The 16,092-nt window shown below is 41.6% G+C and overlaps 1 protein-coding gene across 1 annotated transcript in view; it reads right to left on the minus strand.

Annotated features, from left to right (window-relative positions):
* The window catches only part of CALCR (calcitonin receptor), a 160,294-nt gene extending 146,376 nt beyond the window's left edge, over window positions 1-13,918 (minus strand). Inside the window, exon 1 of the mRNA XM_066553410.1 lies at window positions 13,719-13,918. The gene's annotated coding sequence lies outside the window, so the exon portion shown is untranslated. The remainder of the gene's footprint in view (window positions 1-13,718) is intronic.
* Window positions 13,919-16,092: the final 2,174 nt, after the last annotated feature.

Consider the following 16,092-nt stretch of genomic DNA (forward strand, 5'->3'; position numbering starts at 1 on the left):
AAGACAATTTTTGACCAATTTCTCTCTCAAATTGATATCTGAATATTTGGGTATCTGAAGGGGGGTCCAGAAGTCTCTCTTTTTTTACTTTAAACTGGGAGTTCTTCATACATAATCCTATTGCTTTGGGATTCAGCAGATTTTGAGGAAGTCAGTGTACCAAACAGGATTTCAACAGTATGACATTCCTCTCTTTAAAAACAGGCATTGACACGGGTATGAAAGCCTATGAAAATTCTAGAGTTGCCTTAAAAGTAAAAAAGTATCTTAAGATATTTTACAGGATCCCCTATTTTAACTGCTTTGAATAACAGATCACATCCTGTGTTAGTCCTGTCACAGAAAAACCTGCCCCTGACACATTTCAGTCTCTCTGACATGAGGCATTTCTTTCAGCTGTGGGACCTACCTCATGCACTAGCACCACGTCATTTCTCTTGCAGTGTGTGAAATCTGCTCTTAAGAAATACCTTAAAAGGAATCAAAGTATGAAGAACAGAGATGTACTTCTTTTATCAGGCTAATGGTAATGGCCCACAGAGAAAATTTAAGTTCCTCATGCACTAGCATTATGCCTGAACACTAACAGACTGGCTGTCAGACTGTCACTTCTTGAAGATTGATGAGCTTTATTCAGCAGCATTAAGATCACTTTAACATTAGCTCTCAAGAGTATTCTATTTAGCCTTCTGGGTTTTTTTAAGTCTAAGGTACTTAAATTACTGCATTGTTTTCCCTTTCCACCTTTGCTTTTACTAATGGATTAAATTTTTACCAAAGACTCTGAGTTCAGTGATGTTAAAAGATCTAAAGGAAAACATGGTACTTGCCTGTAACACTTAACATATTTGTAAATCACTGGTATCTGTATGTCATATAAGGTCTCTTCCCTTGGAATTAAATTAATAAAACCAAATTCATGTAATAAAGTCATAATTAAAGCCTCCCCAGATTATAAAGGTAACTCCAAAGTTAGAAACCACTTGCATAACCCTTGCGTAGCCTTTTTTGGTAATAGTTACTACAGTTTTAAATGCTGGTTCTCACACTTTTTTGCCCTTGGAATCCTTCTTCCCTGAGTTTTTAAGGATGAGCAGTGCCCACTTAAAGGAAAGTGATTCAATACTTTATCACTGGTAATCAGTGGATCTCATTTATTGTACATACATAAAACCTTTCATGGTAAACAAATTAATGAATTTATCTACATGGCTTTTTCCTTTGTGCTCATTGCTGCAGTATAAATGCTTCACTGACAAATAATTAACCTCCAAACTACTGCTGTTTGGTGAGAGATAACACTACTATGACTCTACAATGTTGCATTGATGGGTTGGCATTTTTTCCTTACTCAAAGACCTCTTAAACTTACTACCTGCTTTCAGTAGCTCAGCATATCATACACATGGAGGATGAGGAAGCAATAGCTAATACATGAAAGGAAAAGCATTTAAGAGATAGCTGACAGTGAATTGGGCTTTTGTAATGTTGCATAAGTGTACATGACTATTGCAATGTCCACAGCTCTTGCAGCACATCCTGTAGAGTTATTTTCCCATGGAATGTTGCCTTTTATTTGAAGGTAAACTGTGTCTACTTTCTAAATTTCCTAGTCCAATTTTTAATTGCACATAAAAGCCTGTTCCTTCTTCAAGTTCTTACAGAGATGACATAATTTCTGCTATTTAGCAGGTGAGTTGTTTACCCTACTCTGAGTTTAATTTCCTTTGGAGACATCAGTGCTTTCAGCTCTTTTCCTTTTTTCCATTTTTGGATATGCCTGGATGCCTCCTTTCAAGACCACAGTAATTCCCTGAGTCATAAAATAAAATTGGCTGTAAAGGAGCTCTGGAGATAATCTAAGCCCCCTGCTCAAAGCAGGGCTAACTTCAAAGCTAGATCTGCTTATTCAGAGTCATATCCAGGCTAGTTTGAATCTCCACAAGGAGGGGAATTCCACAGCTTCTCTGGACAATCCATTCCAGTAGAGCACTCTCTACTGTTACCACTCATCTGCTTCCTAATGATTTGGATCTGACTGTGATTTCTAAATGTCCCCAGTATCATGTGATTAACACTATCAGATTTTAGTGACATTCACTCTGGTAAGAGTGTGGGACATTCTGCTATTCCAAGACCTTTGTTCTTCCATATATCATGTGCAAACAATTTGCCAGCAGATTTTCTGAAACACTGCCTTCTGGATGAAGTGTTGGAAAGCACTAATTAGCTGCTCTCCTTGTCCTATCAGACTTTCCAGTATCAAACTGCGCATCTAACATAATGAATTTGGTTGTTATAGAGGGCCTGGAAGTGATGACATTTAGCATGAGTGGGTTGTTTTGTTCCTGCATGATTACATGATTGTTCTTGAGTTGATTTGTTCTTGATTCATTGCCTTAAAGATCTTTAATATCTATGCATATGTGGAATACCCTATCATTTTTCATCTCTGCTGCCATCATCAAGTGCACCCTTTCCCATGGCTTCTTCACTTTTCTAATTAACATCTTTATTGCCAAGGGGCTTGCAGTGGAAATAGCTATCACAGAGCAGTACACTTCTGGTACTGCCTTCTAGGTGGATTCTGCAGCAAGCAGTTGACATCCTCTGTTTTCAAACACTCATAAACCATTACACAGGCCAAATATTCTTTTCCAGATTTTACTGCTTGTAATGTATTTATCAGATTTAATGCATAGCTAACCTTTTGATGCAAAATTTTGACACTTCTGCAGGAGTGTCTATTATAGAGATATCTGGATGTTTACTTGTATCTTTGGACTTTTATCTGCATAGGATAAATGTTCTTGTATATTACTAGCCATGTTGTTTGCCACGTATTCAATTTTTCCTAAAGTTAGTCCCAAAACTTGTCCCAAGTACTGATGCTCATTTTTATGGCTACTTTTTCTAAATTTATTTGAAAAGATGTATATCTCACCACTATAAATTTCCTTTTTTTAACATCAACATTTCTCCTGGCTGCTTTCCCCAGCAACATTCTTCAGCTGCACACTTTTCACCTTTGATCTCCTCAGATTGCTTTGCAGGATTTAGCATACATATTCTTAAACACCTGCTTTTCATTTTTCATTTTATGATACTCCCATGCTCACTGGCATCTTGCTGGGTTTGTGGCTCTGGACCATGCTTCTAATGTGAAATTTGGTTGGTGCTTCTCTGTGGGACAGTGCACACAAATGACAGTTGACCCACATTTTATCATCTACATGTCATCACCAAATATGCCCTCATCTGTATCTTTTATTTTCTAGCTATTTTAATGGTATTCTAGGATGTTCAAGTCTCCTCCACTAACATTCATACTTTTATTTCATTTCATTTTTATCTCCCCTCAGCAAAAACAGTCTATTTTTCAGTTTCAGCTGGTTGATTCACTCACACCAAAGGATTCAGTAGGTCTTCAGCTTTCCTAAAATTTCTTTACTCAACAGAGAATTTCTCTCTCTGAAACCATGTACTTCAAATTGCTCCAACTGTCTATCCACATTTCCTCTGTCAGCTTCAAAACTTTTGCCTTATAGATGTCAATAAATCTTCTCATATCTCTCTACAAAATCATATGAGAAGCAGGATCTTCCTCATTCTTTGCCTGAAGTCCAGCAAAAAATAAGATTCCATCAACCAAACCTGTGCATTAAATGAAGCTTTCTTCTTCCGAAAGGTCTACACTTCTAGCCTTTTTCTGTGTGAGTAACATAAAATTTTCTCCAGTTTCTATCTGTCAGCTTGGTTTAAATTACTACCATAAAGACTGGTACATAATTTACAGTCTGCAAGTCCTGCTCACACACTGAATGTGCTGAACTAAAAGAGTTGCTAAAATTAATTAGCTTCCCAGAGAGTTTCTGTACCGTACCCACTGAAGCCTGACACAATAAACCCATTACACCAGTGTTTTAACTACACATGGTGAAAATGGCTCATGTGAGAGACTAGGGCCTTTAAACTATGCTGCAGAAGTTCTTCACCAAAAATCTTCACAGATGTGTGCTGACAGCACAATATGGGTGAGACTGGCAGGGCATGTATCACTGGTGCATTGTCAAGGATAGTGCCTCTTTCTACTCTGAGCCTCTCCATCATGAACTTTTTTCTGTTGCACTCATGTCTCCTCACAGACACTAGCTGTTTCTTCTCACCTCTTTCCACTCTCCATTCTTTCAGTACCATTTACAATTCCTAGTCAGACCTAGTTCCTTCCAAGCTTTCTGCCACTGCAGTTTGAAATCCTTTCCCAGGCACTCACTTTCTCCCCTTCTTAACGTCCTCATTTTCCAGGCTTCATGACTCCAATATATTTAGTGGGGAAGGGGGGAGGTAATTCTATCTCTTCCAATACATCTTCCTCCTAATGTTCTGATGTCCTGCAAGTTCCTACCCCCAACTAGTCTCTAAATGCCTGTTTCTGGAAATGTCAGTTTCTCCCTCAGCACCTAATGTGTTGTATAATCTTGTCCTTCTCAAATGACTCCTGCCCCAAACTCTACACTCTACTGGTCCTCAGTAACTAACTCCTAATTCTGGTATCCTTCTTCCATGTGTGAAACCGTTTCCATTTTCCATACTGTTTATACCTCTTCCTGCTGTGTTTTTTGTACTTTAGGCATGTTCTCTCAGCTCTCTCTTAGGCAGCACAAACTGGCTTATACTACCTCAAAACTGTGACTGCAGAGAGAAGCTCTAGAAGATCTGGGCTGTACATGTGTGGGTGTGTTCTTACACAAATGTGGAAGGTTCAGTCTTGACTCAGAAGCCATCTACTGCCAAGTCCATTTTCCAGTGCATGGTAGCACAAGAACTTCTCAGGCAAAAAGGGCGACCAGAACTTGTGAATGTAATCAAAGGAATATATCATGCACTGGAGGAGATCTTCAGAGATCGTGAAAATTATCTGACTAAAACTTTCCAAATAAATCCAACAGACTGAAGATAGATTTTTTTCTTTTTAGTAATAAGTATACACTGTGAATAAGGCTGTTTTCTCTCCCAATATCTCCTCCAGTCTGTTGCACTCTTATCCATTCAAACCATGTCTGCTGTTGAGTTCAAGACACTTATTATATTACAGTGATATTAAAAAAATTAAAATAATATTTTAATGTAAAATTTTTTATGCATAACTGAAATTTTGTTCACTTGAAAAAGTATTTTTATAATGATAGTAAGCCCAAGATTATATTTTAAAAATCCTGTAATTAATTCATATGTTTAATTTTTACTTCTGAAAAAAATGAATATTTTCAACAGTAAAATTAGTCCTAGAAATTTCTTAAATTCTACACTGAAGTAATTGGCATAACTAACTTTCTTCTAATATTAAACCTGTGTGATTTCTCCATGTGGAATTACATATCAGTTGAAAAAAAATACAATTCATTACTTCAAGAAACCTCTCATCAAACATGTTCTTTGATGTGGTATGTGATATGTCTGTAGCATTTGATGATTTACATAACAGCAAGTAGTATACTGACCATGTGTTGCAAGTTATGTAAATAAGTAGATAAATTATAGGCTTTGATGCTAATGAAGCATCAAGGCAACAAAGTGTCCCAATATTTTGCAATGAGATGGAGATACTTTCAGTTAATATTTGAGGTTCCTCAAGACCATTTCTACATACAGTGCATACATACCTCCTTCTGGTTTAACCACACTCATTTCTCATGTACTATAGGCCATTTAAGCTCTACTTCTTTTCCTCTTATTAAAGTGGGGGCTGCTAGTTTAAATGCAAAGATTTGTGTAATTTCTGTCACTGAGGAGACAACTCAAACAGCTACAAAAATGACAAAGTGCTGGAGTGGGCTTGGCTTATTATTCTGCATGTACATCTGAATAGCAGATGAAAAAGAATTGATAAATTTATTTGGTGGCTACCTACTAGTTTCTCCAGTGATGACCTCTGATTACATCAGGCATTTCAAGGGATAAACACTTTTCTTCCAAAAACATTTCAGGTCTGATTGCCAATAAAGTCAGCAGGCATTTAAATACTTATAAATCCACACATGCTTGTTTTCTTTTCAGTGCTGAAATTACCCCAGTCTTTAGGAAGTATACACTATCAAATACCCTGAGACAACAAAACCAAAAAAATGCAAGAAAAAACATCTGACAAGAATATACTGGATCTGCTTTATCTGTGAGGACATATGGTAACAATGATTATTATTTATTACATGATCCTGCTTCAACCCAAAACGTACTTGGCAACATTTGAACACAGAAGAAAACATTGTATTCTAACACAAAATAGCTCAAAGGCTTAAAAGAGTCAGACCCTTCAGCAGTCCCTAGTTGTGGAAATGGCCTTGAGAACATTAAAGGAAATCTCCACTCACACCATTTGTTCCCTATCACCGAGTTTTAATCAAGACCAGAGCTTAGAGGAGTTGCTAAATTCCAAGCACTACAACTCTGCTCAGTAAGGAGCCTGTGATCAGCTGTCTATGGCTTACTCTTTCAGTTTCTCAATGTTCTTAAACACCCTGAAGCAAAGCCAAAGATTTACCAGAGATTCTCTAAGCTAGTTTGACTAACCTGCCCTTTGAAATGTAAATGGAATTTCCCCTGCTACAATATAGGTAAATGGAAGACAGTGCTATCTATTAGTAAATCCGGCATTTTGTAGCATAACTTCCCAGTTCATCTCTACCACCAAACGCTCAGGTGCATATAGCATTCAAAACTCTTCTGAGTTTTCCCTTTCCTCCAAAACATTTCACTCTTTGCATTTTGTGTTATTTGATGCAATTTCTACATCCCATACCCTTCAACCCAGTGTTTCTCCCTCTACAGCAACAGCACGACTGAGGATAACAGCAGTAAACCTACCTTCCCTTTCTGTATTGTTTTGAAGACAAAAGAAAATGAAGAACCTCTTAGGAGCTGGATTGGCTGGTGAGAACAAAAGGAGTTCTTATCCAGAGGGATCCAACTTCTAGTCACATGAGGACACTCATCAGTCATAGACAACTTTTTATACCAAATTCAAAAAACTTCAGAAAGTTTCTCTAAAAAATCCAAATAGTGAAGGTGTGAGCATCCTTTCTCTCCTGTCCTTCAATATTTAAGGCTGGATGAGATTGCACACTGCATATTTAAGAGTATGAAAGGCTCACCCTGTTTAGTGAGCTAGTATAGCTAATATGTGTATATAGTATATATAGCACATACATGGCAATGTAAAGATCATCTAGTACCTTCTGTGTTCATTTTACTACAATGGATAGTGCTAGCCCATACCCTAAAAAGAGCTGAAACTTTGTGGGACAGCATTCATACCTCTTCCACGAGGACTCATACTTATCCATTAAGAGATGCTTGCCATCTGCTTTTTAGCTGGCATATGGAAAATTACACCATCATGTTTCAACAATGAAAAGGAAGTGAAAAGCAAGAGAGGGGACTAGTGATGAAGCACCTGCAGAGTACAGGTAACTAAGACTACAGAACACAAGCTACAGACTAAGGCTACAGGTCACTAAGGTTATATGAACAGAGACATATATCAAATAAAGTTGGAAAAAAATCACATGGTGATAGGTCTGCTCAAAAGAACATACCTTGTGCAAAAGTGAGACATAAAGAGATTTTGTACTGAAGGAAGAGTAAAACATCACCAGTTTGGCACTGAACCACAGTGGGGGTAAATTTAAACAGAAAAATCATTTTAAGGACTCATGTTGCTTCTTCACAGATCACAAGCCACATCCAGCTTGGCCTTGAACACTTCCAAGTATGCAGCATCTGCAACTCCTCTGGGCAACCCATTCTAGTGCCTCACCACTCTTATATAAAGTTTTTTCCTGTGATACAATCTAAATCTGCCCTCTTTCAATTTAAAGCCATTCCCCTGTGTCCTATCACTACATGCCCTTGTAGAATATCACTCTCCAGCCCTCTTGTCGACCCATTTTAAGTACTGGAGGGCTGCTACAAGGTCTCCCTGGAGCTTTCTCTTCTCCAGGCTGAACAGCCCCAACTCTCAGTCTGTCCTCACAGCAGAGGTGTTCCAGCCCTCTGATCAACTTCACATTCCTCTTCCAGAACCACTCCAAGAGATTCATATCCCTCTTGTGTTGGTGGTCCCAGAGCTGGATGCAGCCCTGCAGGTGGAGTCTCACAAGAGCAGAACAGAGTGGGAGGATCACCTCCCTTGACCTCACTCTGCTTTCTGTGCAGCCCAGGACACATCTGACTTTCTTGAGCTTCTCTCCAACCTGGTATTCAATGATTCACTTAAATTATGATAGCTAGATTTGCTACAGATAACTGCTCTGGCACACAAAACTTGTAGGGATCATCAAGATACAAATAAAGTACAGCTGAAGAGCTACCTGTGATTTTTCTAAGCAGTTAACACTCATTGCTGATATCAGCTGAGGGGAAATCAAGACTAAAAAAAGTCATCCATCTGCATACATCATAGCTTAGATGCTACAGTCATTCACCTGAGCTTTCTGATGTTAGATAATGCCTCAGTGCTGCCTGAGAGAAACAGAAGTGGCTAATTGACTCTATGAATTTATTCAGTCTGTGGTTACCTTTCTCTGTTTTCCATCAAGCTCTAAACAGTGACATGAATTACAGCAGGTTTTGTTATGTGAGCACTGAAAAGCAAGTAAATATTTCATTATTAAAAAACCACAAGCAGAAAATGTAGTTGACCTTTGAAAGGACACTGCCAAATGTGGAGTCTCATTCCAGTCACTAATAAAAGGTAAAATAGAAGTTTAGTTAGCTTTTCTTTTACAAGTATATCTCAGCACAGTCTTAATCATGAAGTTTTGACATATTTGTAATGGAAATACTGTGTTTTCAGAGACATGTAATATATTAAAAAGAGGTATTTTTAATTGTCAGCTTAATTCTGAGAAGACAACTCTGAAGACATGGCACAATTCATCTTGACTCAAACAACCTCCAAATATGTCTCTAAACTCATTTGGCACTGCCTGCAGGATGTTCAATTTCTAGAAGAAATAACCAGAATAAAAATATTTTTTTATAATTGCTGAGGGGCAGTTAAGCACTTTGTTAAGCACCCAGAAAGAGAAAGGCATTTCAAACACCCCCTTTTGAATAATAACAATTTTATAACTCCTTCTTTATCCCAAGGTAATGAGGATATCACAAAATAAACATGTCAAAGCCCCTAACATGTTTACACCATATCTTAATACTCCTTGAAAGTACATAACATTAGAGCTATCTTGAATAAAATGCAGCAAAACCCATAGATTTAAAAATACTGCTTATTTATTCAAATTCATGGAATGTATTATTCATCTAACTCTTGGTAATAGTTAACATTATTCATCAAAAACCACAGGCAAAGTGATTTGGTTCTTATATACATTGCTGGATATAACCAAGCAAGAAATTATTTGCTAAACAATGTCACATGAAACTGCAACATTGAAATGCAACATATTAAACTGAAATGGATTCCTATTTCCAAAAACACACCTAAGAGCATGGTAAGAACAGTCATTCTGCCAAATCAGTGACAGGTCTTCTATATTATAAATGACAAAAAAGCCAGGGTCTAGGTGTCACACCGTGTCACCTTTCCTGAACCCCACATGATAACTTTGGAAAAAGGAATATGGCCATCATGTTGAGGTGCAGTAGGTAAGGTGCACTTACACGAACTGCATTTTTCAGTTGGTTTTGTGTACAATATTGACAGGTAAGAAAATGAGTACTGCACCATCCATCCATCCCCTGGAGTCTTCCTCCTCGCATGTTTCCTCAGTCTCTGGTACACAGGTTAATCTGATCCTTGTAGAAAGCCACTTTTCAGCATGTAACTTGCTAAAATCAGTTATAGTTCTCCTGTCTACTGTATGATCCTCTTTCCAAAGGCACTTTGAGAACCATGGAAAAACATACTGCAGCATACCTCTGATGTGCTTGATAGTCTTGCTCCCAGTGTTATCCCCTATCAACTATGAACAATGATTACACTTTCTTCTTATGGCTGAACACCCAAATTTCTTTTACTTCTTTGGTTAAGTGGTAAATCTTTGCATAGATCCATACAAAACAGCAAAAAGTGTCAAAAGGAGCTCACTGCCAGAGGGCAACTACCACCCCCAGGTCCTTCCCATACTCCTTAATTGAGACTCACCTCAAAATCATGGAGCCAACTGAACACCTCGCAGGCACTCTGGTAAGGCAAGACCATATCCTTGGTTTCAGATGATGCCCTGAAGAAAGATTCCTGCGGTATCTGTGGATATCACCTTGATTAAAAAGGTGTCCATCGGAAATGGCTGTAACTACACTTAGCAGGAAACTTGGATTTTCCAGTTGTATCTTCCAGGTGAAGCCCAACATTGTTAGCAGTGCTCATTCTTAACTGAGACATAGAAAATTCCCTCTGCTATTGTTATCTTATATTAGGTAGTTCTTCATGGGAGCAATTTAGTGTATCTCCTCATTTAAGTTACTTCAAAATTCACTGCATTGAAGTGGCTAAAAGCAATGTTAAATGGAAAGTGGATATAAGAGCAAAAACCAATATAAAACAATGTGTAATTATATGCTGTTCTATTGAAGGCCAATGTTACTAAATATAGAGATTAATACTGAAGAAAATAAGATCAGTGGGAAATAACATACAACCTTAAGGTATTGGTCATTCATTTCTGGGTACCTTTATCAAAGAATCAATTTACATTTAATCTTCTTAAAAGGTGCACAGTCTCCCGTTGTTACGTACAGAGTATTCATGTTTCAGACCCAGATCATCATCTGGCCTTTGGCAAGATGTCTTAGACCCTCTTGACTATTTACACTGCAAATTTTTCAAGAGAGTGAATTTAACTCTGTGTGTGTAGTTCTCAGTAGGGAGCTGACTGGATGCCACTCTAACACAAACAATGGTTGGAAGTGCTCAGCACGTAACAGGATTGCTCCTGAAAGGCCCAGGTAAGATCTGTGCCCGCATTAATATGAGTTTCAATACTGACAAATGAAAACAGTTAAGAACCAAACATTTATTACCAGAAATAAAACAAAACAGAGTTTACCAGCTTATTAATACATAGAACCAACTATCACTTTCAAAATTGAATTTCATTGTATTTGCTAGCATAACTTTCACGCAAGTATAGCTCAATTATTTAGTTGCTTATTTTCCTAAAAGTTCTATTTGCAAGTATTAGAGAAAAAAAAAAGCATAGAAAAGTCTTTTTTCCTATCTAATGATTTTTCAGGAACTTTGAGTCATGATATGCTCTCTCTTCCTCCATTTTCACTTATTCAAAACTAGTAGGAATTACTGACAGCTATGTTGGTCACACCACTATTATTATGTAACAGGACTTGCATGTAGCTTCATATAGGTCTACAGATACAGACTTAAAATTAACTGGCTGGGTTTTACACATTATCCCATTTTATCTCGACCCAGAAGAGAGCTAGAATTAAAAAAAAATCAAATCAAACCCTCTGTAGAACATTGTTTTAGTCATTAATGGAAATTCTCAATTTTTTCAGATGCTTTTCAAAATCACTCTTTGCATGTAGACATGCAAAGAAAAAGTTTGCTAAACTGTATTCTGTCAGTTTATGAAGCTAATCCTTGTAAACATATTATTCATTACTATTTCATTAAGATTTTTAGAAAAGATGCTCCAGTTCATCTCTCAACAAAGCTTATGAACTGCAGAGAATTAAACTGTAACATGGCTCAGTTGCTTGCTGACATTTTTATAGTAGTTCAAATATTTAGCAGTTTACTTCTAAACTTCTTTGCCACAAACAAAATCATCAGAAAATGGTCCCCCCTGTGTTGCTTGAATACCTTGGTTAAAATAAGGTGCACATGCAAACTGCAATCCAACTTTTTTAAGAAAAAGTGATTGAGTCTGATGAAACATGAAAACTGGAGTGTAAGACAAATCTGAACTGCCTACTACTCTTGAAAGCACAATATAGTTTATTCTATATAGCTTTTTTAAACAACTATTAAGACCTGTGTGGCTCTTATCCATGATTCTAAAGCAGTACTATGTAGAGTTGTTTGAAGTGCCATCACCAGCCAGATTTAAACATTGCCACTTGAATTTCTAAGTAAATTTGGCTGGCACTCACTATAAATGATAATGAAGATCTGTGGTGAAACCGACCCTTTGGAGGGGTTAATTGGGATTTTGCCATTTATCTTAACAGGACCAGCATCTACCCAAGATTTATGAAGTTTGCATACTCTAATACATGCCAGTAGATACAGAAACACAGTATTTTAGTTCATTCAGAACTATTTCATGTCAGCTAGCATATGACAACTATAGTAAGCACCAGAGTGCTAGCTTAAGCAAAAGTTGCCTACCAGCAAAGGTTATCATATGTCTGAAGAAATTACAATGAAGTATTAGCTCTCTTGTATTTAATTTACCTACTTGACAATTATGCCTAGGATTCTGAGAGGTGAATTTAATTCCCTCTTCAGCTCAACACCACCTGCAGTTTGAGCTGTTGACAGCAAAGAAATGTCATCCTGGTCAGCCCTGATACACTCAGCCCTAAAGCAACATAGGGACCCTTTCACTGACCAAACACAAGGGTTCCCCCCACAATATCATCCTTCAATCACTGAAGGGGAAAAGGACCAGAAGCAAGACCTTAATTTAATTCAGTGTCTATAAAAAAGCAAAGGCATTATATTGTGATGTCTTGTTTAATTCATTCTAAACTCCCTCTAATCAGACTACTTAACACTAAAGTGCTCAATTCTTCCTAAGAATATCACACACTGTACTACCCTTAAGAAGTTCAAGGGTTGCCAGTGCATGTAAAAGCTTGGCTGGAAGACGTCTGTTAGATATTGACAATATTGACTTCAAGAGGTCTTAGGATGCACATCTTTCTATTTACTCTTTTTATGAATGATTTTTTTCATTCATCATTTCAGCTACAACTGCCATTCTGTAACTAAAATAAACCTTCAGGAAAGAAGTTTTTCTTTCCTTTGCAAATTGTCAACTACATTAACCTTGTCAAAAAAACCTACAAGAATGAAATCAATATAGCAATTTAAGGACAAAATTGGCAGGCACTATATTGTACTTGGACACATTCAGTAAATAACCTCATACATCAATCTACTGTCATCAATGGCAATATTCTGAAACCTACTAATGTTGTTTATTACATTTGCGGTGTGAAACGCCAAAGTAAGTACAGATATCGGTCCAGCAGATGAAAAATGACACGGAGATAATATCTGACGTGCCTGAGAAGCACGAACTAGTGACTCAGGTGTCATTTAAACGCGCTGTACTCCCAGCAAGGAGAGCGGCTGCTCTATACCCGATACGGTACCGGCAGTGACCTGCTCGCCAGTGCAGAAGCCGCAGCGGAAACTCCGGGATCCACCGTGCCCCGTCCCCGCGCCCCGATCTCCAGCCCCGGGCAGCGGCGGCCGCCCGTCCCTCGCCCCTTCCCACGGGGTGCACCGCACACACCGTCGCAGCGGGTGGGAGCTCCTACAACCCTCTCCCTCTTCCCCCTCTATATTTGGGTGCACTGCCAGCCAGAGGCTGTCCTCCCCCCGCTCCCCGCCTGCCCTGCGGGTTCGCTGGACCCCGGCGCCTCTCCCGCCCCGCCTGCCCCGCGGCCGCTCTCCCGGGGGCGGCGGGTGCTGAAGGGCAGGCGGCGAAGTTGCCGGGACTTACGGTGGCAGCGCTACCGACGCTGGCGCGGCACCTCTCCCGGCCTCCCGTCACCTCGGGCCACCTCCGCGGCGGCTCCGTGTCCGCACCGGGGCAGCCCGGCCGCCCCTTCACTCCTCGGAGGGGCGCATGGCGCTGCCCGCTCCCCGACACCCGCCCGGTGGGTCCCCGCGTTCCGGAGGGGGCGGACAGGCACTAGCCAGGGTCGAGTCCCTCCGGCGGGGCTGCGCCTCGGGAAGCATCTGCCTCCTCTCTCCCGCGACGCGCCCACTCCCCGCTCCACCCCGGGCGCGGCGGGGCTTCGCGCCGACGTCGGTGCGGGGCGGCCGGAGCCCGCCCGGCGGCGGCGGCAGCGCCTCCCCCGCCCCCGCCTCCCTCCCCGCGGCTCCCGGCGCTGCTGCTGCCGGCGGGGCGGCCGTGCCGGAGCCGTCTCTGCGGGGGCGGCGGGAGCGGGGCCGCGCGGCGCTCCCAACACAGCGCCTGAGGAACGGGGGGTCCTGCTGCCCCCGGTCCAGGAGCAGGGACGCGTCCCCCATGCCCCTCGTCCCGCGGGGGAGGCGGGGGCGGCAGCCCGGCCGGCTGCTCTCTGTACCGCAGGTCCCATCCGTGCGGGGCCGGGGCGGGCTCTGTCCGCAGCGAGGGTGCGTCGCCCCGCCGGAGTTCGGACCCTGAGATGTCAGAGGCCCGGCCGGCGACCTCGCCTCCTCCTCCTCCTCTTGGAGGATCCGAGCCAGCGTTGAGCTTCTATCGCGGGCATCTTTTGGAAAGGAAAGCCGGGGGAATGTAGAGCGTGGAGCGTGGGACCCTGCGATCCGGCACCTGGGCGGGTGGGGCGCTGCCCCCGCAGCGGATCGAGGGTTTCTGGGACCCCTGGCCGCCCCGGGGATGCTGTCCCGCTTCCTCCCGTCTGCCCCGTCTCCTCTGATGCTCTTCCAGTTTGCATGAACCATCTACCTACCGTCCACCAAGCTGGGGAGGATGAACAAGAGGTGGCCGCAGCATTCATCCGACGGCAGAGTCATCTAAATTGCCGTTTCTGCTCCAGAAGTCATGTAAACGTTTTAAAGTAACTAACTCTAAGAAGAGGCCGAGAAGGACCTGTTTCTAAGCACCTCTGGGTACCTCTGGTCTCCTCAGAAAAGCTGACCCCAGCTACACGAGCATGCAGGGGCAGTTGAGCCAACACCCCCCACCTCGCGGAAGAGCGTCGAGTGGTGGTGCATGAAGTAGTGCAGGGGAGGACTTTTCTGCTGTGACTGTTGCAAGCTGCCCAATATTTAAATATCCAGAGAGCCACAGTGAGGGGGGAGCCGGAGCGAACGCACGGTGATTCACCTCAGCACTCCTGACAATCATGTCAGTGCGGATGGCAGATACTAGTGGGGTGTCTTCCCAGCAGGTGGAGTCAGGAGGCAAACAAACTTGCCCAGGAGGTACCACCACCCGGCTGAGGACAGCTTTTTTCTTTCGTTTTTCTGTGTGAAGGATGTTGCTGCCATCAAATAAAGTGAACTCTGGGTTCAAAGTTGCTTGGCTTACTTCTGAATGGAAAGTTAGCTGCTACTGAAGCGGTTCTCAGGTGTTTTTCTTCAACCTGCCACTTTCTCTTACAGATTACAGCCAATTTTTTTTTTTTTTTGAGCTTGCCTTTCTTACAGAAACCTGCATGCAAAAGCAGCTGGCTGCCTTTTTGCAGCTCAAGCCGTTCTGAGAAGGGGGGGGAGGGACAGGAACAAGGGAACTTAGTGCTCAGAAGGAGGTACTGGGATTAGAATGCACCAAGGTCCAAGAAAAAGGAACTTTTTGCCACTTTTCCCAGCAGCTGATAAAAAAGTTCCTCCTGACAATACCATCGAAGAAAATGTGTCCTCCTTGATATTGGGGGTGGAGGGTGGGGGGGGGGGGGGCAACCATAATAAGAGTTGAGACACTCAAAGAATACTGATGTAAATTGTTATCCCTTTAGTGTTTAAATTTTCACTGTTGGTTTTATCCTTTACTCTTGTGAAGACAGCAAAGAGAAACAGTGGAAGCTGATTCTCTGGTAGGAGCAGTGGCATCAGGGGAGGTTCTCATTAGCTGCACTAGCTCTGGCACCATGGAGCAGCACCCCTATGGACTCACTGCAGTCGTGTCCCTCTCATGCTACAGCTGCCCCGAGGTGGGCTTGGGTGAGTCACAGTTCTAAATGCTTCAGATGTTTGTGGAAGGGGAACTGCTGAGGAGCAAAACCTTATGCTGAAGCCTAGGGAAAGCGGGAGGCTCCCCCTTCCTGACACTGCAGCAGTAAATTGAAAGAGGTAAAAGAGAGAGCTAGTTTCTCCCAAGGTCCACCTGTTTAGGATTTTTTGTATGTTATCCAGCTAATACTGTTCAT

This window comes from Molothrus aeneus, chromosome 1 (genome assembly GCF_037042795.1).
Source record: "Molothrus aeneus isolate 106 chromosome 1, BPBGC_Maene_1.0, whole genome shotgun sequence".
Taxonomy (NCBI): domain Eukaryota; kingdom Metazoa; phylum Chordata; class Aves; order Passeriformes; family Icteridae; genus Molothrus; species Molothrus aeneus.